Raw genomic sequence first — 7,094 nt, 5'->3', positions numbered from 1 at the left:
GTTGAGTAGTACGAGTAATACTTAATTCAGAGCAATACTAGTATTATATAATTAATTTGCATACTTCATGATGTGATATTCATACCACACTATCCAATCAAGATTTGAAACAATATATGATGCGCTGAATGAACATGGAATCACCAGGCAGGAACCTGAAAAACCCTGAACACTGTTGGGCATTTGGATCCACCAACTCCATGTAGCACTAAACAGGAATCCTGTGTGGCAGTAAAAGACAAATAATTAGTGAAATAATGAATTAATTCATTTACAAGGAAAAAAATTGCAAGTAGTTTGTAAGTACTGTAGTACTCTATGTAAGAAAGTACTGTACTCTTGTAAATACAGTAATACAACGGATATGTGTAACGTACTAGGCACAGGCAGAGTCATGGCCGGACACAATTGTAAAGAGATTAATGTTTTATTCAGATTACTAGAAGCGATCTCCTCAGGAGGGGAACAAGGGGACACATAACAAACCTTTAGACAGCCAACATGCTTATGAGATTGACGGGGTATGATAAAATATACTTAACAAGTTTTAATGTTCGGGGAGTAGGAGGACAGGTGTGTAGCACACTGCAGGACAAAGTGATTTGCTCTCCAACCTTGGGTATGCCAATAATGTCTAACTGTGGTTTTTCTATAACATCTGCTAAAAGGAATCATCATTTATTACTGAACACTGAAAGGCCAAACTTGAGCTGAAATACTTCCATCCATCCATCATCTGCACTGCTTTATCCCACTAGTCGGGGTTACGGGGGGGATGGAGCCAATCCCAGCATCATCGGGTGAGGGCAGGGTATATAAATATGTTAATATATATTAAAAACTATAGTGTTATTTACACACTAACAGTATTTCAGCTTGGCCATATAGTGGGCTGACGACCTTTCCATGGTGTATACAGAAAACAGAAAACGCACACACACACACACACACACACACACCACACACACACACACACACCCTCTGATTTGCACACACACCTGTTGCCTATTTCTCTATATACTGAGAGGTTCCATCATCCAGTGCTGTGAATGCCTCAGTGCTACACCTAAAGAGTCATGACAAGCCTACAAAGCTATACGTCAGCAGCAATGCAAGCTCAGCGAATACTATTGAGCAGTATGGAGCGTTCACTATAATAAACGCGGCAAGGGCCCTGGGTTCATTGTTACTGATACTGGTAGAGATGTTTACACTAGTCACTTAATTCAAATCCCGTATACTGTAACGTTGGGTGCGTGGAGAAGGGCGAGGCATGAACAGACACCCCAAGTCTCTCTGAAGTTGCGGGAGTCTCCCCTGCATTTCGGTAGTGTCTCCCTGATGCCCGCGAGTCACATATAATCTCCCGGAATTCAAAGAGTCACCCCCTCGCGGTCGCCACTCCCCCCCACTCAACAACTTGCACTCGCCACAACCCCCCCCCCCCCTCCCCACTCAACAACTTGCACTCGCCACAACCCCCCCCTCAACAACTTAAATCAACTTTTGCAACTTGGGATGTCTGCATGAAGTCCGATGCAATGGCAACGTCACTTTTATTTCAGTGATTAGCGCAGACAGCGCACATGGATACAAAAATACTTTTATTAACATATAAAACACTGCATGGCTTAGCTCCAGAGTATCTTAGTGAACGTATTGATCATTACAACCCAGCACGTTCACTTTGTTCGCAGGACGCAGGGTTATTAACTGTTCCTAGGATCAAAAAGATCACAGCAGGTGGAACAGCCTTCTCTTTTAAAGCTCCACAACTGTGGAATAATCTTCCTGCCTTTATTCAGGACCAGTAGCGAACCGTGACCATTAAACCTGGGCCCGCTACACACCCCCCCCCCCCCTCCCGAAAATTTTTTTCCCTCTCCTAATAAACTGCAATAAAGAATAAAGAAAAAACCGAGACGACAGTATAGCTTTAGAAACGCATGTAGTGCGTTCAAATAACATTTGTACTAGATAACTTGTTAAGCAAAATAAGTTTCCAAACAAAATAAGGTTTCACAGCTCCGTGGTTCTCGGAAGCGGAATATGTAAATGAGGACGTCAAAGGGCCGAATCGAAACTAGCTAGCGGCGGTAGGTTACGACAGCTAGCATCACCACAGCGGGCGTAAATTATCATACAGTTAAGCCCGCTCACTAAGAGGGAAGATATGATTGGTTTTGCGCTGAATTATAACTGCCAGGCCCTCTGTAAACGAACAGCGGGCATCACAGTCCTGATAGGGGGAGACACAGGCTCACAGGCTTCCACTTAACCCCTCACCTTCCAACACAGATTGAATAGACACGGTTGAATAATTTATTTGCTTATATTTTTGTAATTGTTTAGATGTCGATTGTAAAACTGTAAGTAGATAAAATAAAATTGGATAATTATATATATAATGTTTTAAGAATATTTTAGGCCCTCTGAGAGGGCGTAGAGGGCCCTGACGGTTCCCCACTGTTCAGGACTCAGACACAGTCTCAATGTTTAAAACTCGACTAAAGACTTATCTGTTTAGTTTGGCCTTTGAATAATTTGTTACATACCACATCACATATCTTTCTTCTCCGAGGTTCACCTGGGGAGTAACAATGCAATCGGAGCCTACAATACCAGTATCATCACTCTGACACGGAATGAAAACCTGGCGTTCATCATAAGACATTTACATTGACAATATCAACACCCAGAACTTTCATTCTAGTTACCTTATACTTAGCCTGATTGTGTGATTTATTTGTAACTTGTGTATTAGTCTGTATAATTTGTTTTTGTATAATTTGTGTGTTAACGGGCCGCCCAATGGAGGATGGGTTCCCTTTTGAGTCTTGGTCCTCCCAAGGTTTCTTCCTATTTCCCACCATCTAGGGAGTTTTTCCTTGCCACTGTCGCCTTTGGCTTGCTCATTAGGGATTTGAACCCATAGTATTGTTAACCTTGTAAATCCTGTAAAGCGCTTTGTGACAACATATGTTGTGAAAAGCGCTATACAAATATATTTGATTTGATTTGATTATACTTAGCCTGATTATGTGATTTGTTTGTGACTTGTGCATTCGTCTGTATAATTTGTTTTTGTGTAATTTGTATGTTAACAGGCCGCCCAATGGAGGATGGGTTCCCTTTTGAGTCTTGGTCCTCCCAAGGATTCTTCCTATTCCCCACCATCTTCCTATTCCTATTCACCTCTGGCTTGCTCATTAGGGATTTGGACCCATAGTATTGTTAACCTTGTAAATCCTGTAAAGCGCTTTGTGACAACATGTGTTGTGAAAAGCGCTATACAAATATATTTGATTTTTTGATTTGATAGAAAAAATACACACTCACGTGTGAGACTCAGACAAAGATGAGCACAGGACACTGCGCGGACGCACATTAAATAGACAGACCACATAAACCCTGAGTAATCACGAAACGAGCCACAGGTGAGACCGATGAACACTCAGACACAACCACACCCATGAAGATCCACAGATGCAGACGACTAAACGTAGACAACATAAACACATGCCCAAAGGGGAGGGGGTCAGGCTGCTTATAACACAATATACATAATATAATAAATGGACACAGTAACAAACACAAAATCAGTATTTTAGGGGTTCTTCAGAGTAAATTCAGAGGTACAATTCTTAATAGCACGAAATAAAAGAAAAGGGCCCACACAGATACACACACTCACACCCCGTTGCAGGCCTGAGCCGGTGCTGAAGAGCGTGATGGCCAATGGAAGGTAAAACGGCCTCTTCACTCCGAAGTCCAAATGTAAGCATACCCATACCTCAATGTTTAGAATGATATAAACAAACTAATACTTAATTAGGCAGAGTAACACAAGTCAATTTATTTAGGAATAGGGGATTCTCTTTGTCTTGAATTGTTCTGCGGTCGCCATCTAGTCTGCTTTTCGTAACCCATTAACTGGACCTGGGAGGAGGGGCAATTAATGAAGGTAGAGAGCACCGCACTCTCTCTCCCTAACACAGACAGTCAAGCAGAGAGACGCGTGATTCATTCAGATAGGGAGGGGGGGAGCCAGAGGCCTGGCACACCATCTCTCCATCTCTGACAGTCTCTGTGTGGGGGAAGGAGTAGGTAACCAAGGCGACGACCTTCAGAGAGAACTTTGTTTGGGCGCAATGTAGATAAGCGACAATGAAGAATTTAGCAAGGAGCCCATCCTTGAGCACGCGAAACTCCTCTTAAACACTGACCCTGTCTTGGCATCCTGCTTGCTAGCAACATCACAAACACAAATGCATCTAAATTCAATTTTTTTTCAGAATCATGACTACTATGAATAAAGTTGCAAAAGTGACAATGGAATCACTAATATTTAAAGATTATGCAAAAAACAATCATGCTGTCTATATTGTGTGGTATCAATAATTAATAAGTAATATTCTTGTTTACTTACCCATTGTCACGTTGTGGGGGGGGGGGGGGGGGGGCCCTGCCGGTCGCCCCCGTTTACAGCGGTAGATGTCCTGTTTTTGGTCACGTGATGTTCGTCCCTCAGGTGGGCGGGACCCGTGATCCGTCTCACCTGAGGGTCATTTGTTTGTCTATATATGTCTTGTCTTTGTACCAGTTGACTGCTGGTTATTATTTCCTTAATCTGGATCTATGTCACGGGTATTTGGTTTGCGCACTTTCTATTAAACCATCCTCTTTCCCTGAGATTTGGCGTGATCGCTTCCTTTTTAGTTGCTCACACTGCCCGTCACTGGAATTGTTTTAATTAAACTGAATCTGGATTTTCCCTCAATAAATCTCACTCCTAGTTTCTGCACTCATGTCTCATATCCATCTCATGAACGGTCTGCATTACGACTCCATTGTTTTCAGGAGGTCACAGTCCATTCAGACAAAACATAGGAAATTTTTGGCATATATCTGTCCTGTAGCCACTGTTGTCAAGCCACCGTGGAAATCGGCTATGCAGGTGATGTCTGTGTGATCGTCCTGCTCTGTTGCACTGAAACTCAGGAGAGACTCCATCTCCCATGTGCCTCCCTGCTGGACCCTGTAACTGACTTCAGCAGATTCAGTTTGACGGCTTCATGTGAGTCTTGGGGGGTGGGATGGACAGGTGTATCTGATGTAACAATTGAAGTTAGCAGGTTGTCCCTCCTCAAAAGATTTTTTGTATTGCAGCACTGCAACTCATTGAATCATATATGTGGATCAGAGGTAAATAAACTGGATTTTTTTTTTCGGCGTGAGATATTGGAAGTGTGGCGTAAGATCGTGTGAAAACGGTCAAATGCGTGTGTCTCACGCTCTATGCGTGAGAGTTGGCAACCCTGATTGTACTGAATATACTTTAGGTCTGTAATCATATTTACATATCATAGAGATGGTAACACACTGTTCCACAAATGAAAATTTGTCTAGATCTGAGATTTCAATCCTAAAGCAAAATGGGCCGTTGTCATGGTCTCTAACTTCATCTCCAAGGTGCAGTTTTTCTGACCCAGATTTCCAAGTAGTTTTGTGCGGCCCTTGAAGTTGTCTGCAACACTTATCGAATCTTCATGATAGATGTATTCTTTCTGATTACCCTTTTTGTGCCAGATTGCCCTCATTCGTGAGGTTGGAAGACTTGTCCCAGGGTAGTTGTAAGTGCAGGGCACCACAACACAAGACTTGACAAGCGCATCAATTTTAGGGATAACCTCTGCATTCCATGTATCAGAAAGCAAAGAGGCAAAGCTCACTAGAAAATGAGAGATAAAGGGATGACAGATATATCAGTCAGCTAAGGGACAGTGAAACACATATAGAAACAATGAATAATATGGATATATAAGTGAATGAAATCTACACCTTGAAGGCAAAGCCAGTAGAACACTGAAATCACTCGTACAGCCATCCTGGATTAGCAAATAGACAATAATCATGGAAAAAAAAATTTTTTTACTACTACAAACATAATACTATGTGTTTGTAGTGTATATTAGTGTATATTATAAGTAGTGGTGTCAATTCCAGGTTCATAGATTAAAAGTCCTCACCAGGATTTTGCTCAAGCTTGCTAGATTTTCTAATTAGCAATCCAGGTAAAATTAGTGGAATCAACACAATCCAGGAAGCCTGAGCAAAATCCTGGTGAGGACTTTTAATCTATGAACCTGGAATTGACACCTCTAATTATAAGTATAATATGTAATACAGAACTTCATTGGGAAAATTTGGTGTTATATGCAGAAATTATCCAATCAACAAAGAACTCTTTCAACTTTCATAATTCATTTTTATAAAAATAACCTGTATATACATAGCCATTTGCATAATATTTAATGTTATAATATTGCCAAATGTATTATAGGGTAAAGAAAAATGCAAATAATAGAAAATTACAACTTACATATTATTGTCTGTGTGTAGCAATGGAGTGCCTGAACCTCAGGAGTGAAACCTCTCAGGAGTGAAACCTCTCAGCAGTGAAGCTTCTCAATGCACTCATTATCATGTGCTTTCATGTTTTTATCTCTGAATATTAATGATGCTGCAAGTTCTAGCCCTGCCTTTATTTGTTTGGTGGGTTTCAGGTTTGTTTTGTTTTGGAGATATTTTTAATTACTGAAAAAACTAAAATTTCACTATAAAGGAAAGTGTTTTATCTGGCTTGCTGCTTCAGGAGAGAAGTTTGTCTCTCTCTCTCTGACTTTCAACATTGTTGAGAGAGGTTAATAGGTTCATAAGTAGGCTGTTAACACAGGACTAACCTACATTGAATCAGCTGTTGGTTCAATGGGCTGTCTACTTTTCTTGATTGATTTTCATTTGATTTAATACTTTATTTTGGTCACAATAACACAGCCACCAATAAACATAATTTCCTAGTTTACCAAAGCTATTCTCTGACCAAAGAGGTGTAGGCTGAAGCCAATACTTTTTTGCCTACCCTTTTTACATACAAATATTATATTAACATAACGACCACAACACAACTTCACATAATATAATACAATATTACAGAAGTCACAAACAATATATGAATACCTTCATTTACCTTCATTTAAAATTTAATTTCTATTATAATTACAATATTGTTATTGTAATTGCACACACATTGG

The 7,094-nt window shown here is 40.6% G+C and overlaps 1 long non-coding RNA gene across 1 annotated transcript; it reads right to left on the bottom strand.

Annotated features, from left to right (window-relative positions):
- Positions 1-5,579: 5,579 nt before the first annotated feature.
- LOC143477510 (uncharacterized) lies at positions 5,580-6,468 on the bottom strand. The gene is made up of 3 exons (XR_013121568.1): positions 6,383-6,468; positions 5,842-5,888; positions 5,580-5,731 (listed from the first exon to the last, which is right to left on the bottom strand). It is a non-coding gene; the product is annotated as an uncharacterized LOC143477510 (long non-coding RNA).
- Between the last annotated feature and the right edge of the window lie 626 nt (positions 6,469-7,094).

This window comes from Brachyhypopomus gauderio, chromosome 16 (genome assembly GCF_052324685.1).
Source record: "Brachyhypopomus gauderio isolate BG-103 chromosome 16, BGAUD_0.2, whole genome shotgun sequence".
Lineage (NCBI taxonomy): Eukaryota > Metazoa > Chordata > Actinopteri > Gymnotiformes > Hypopomidae > Brachyhypopomus > Brachyhypopomus gauderio.
This window is presented reverse-complemented; position numbering and strand designations above follow the sequence as displayed.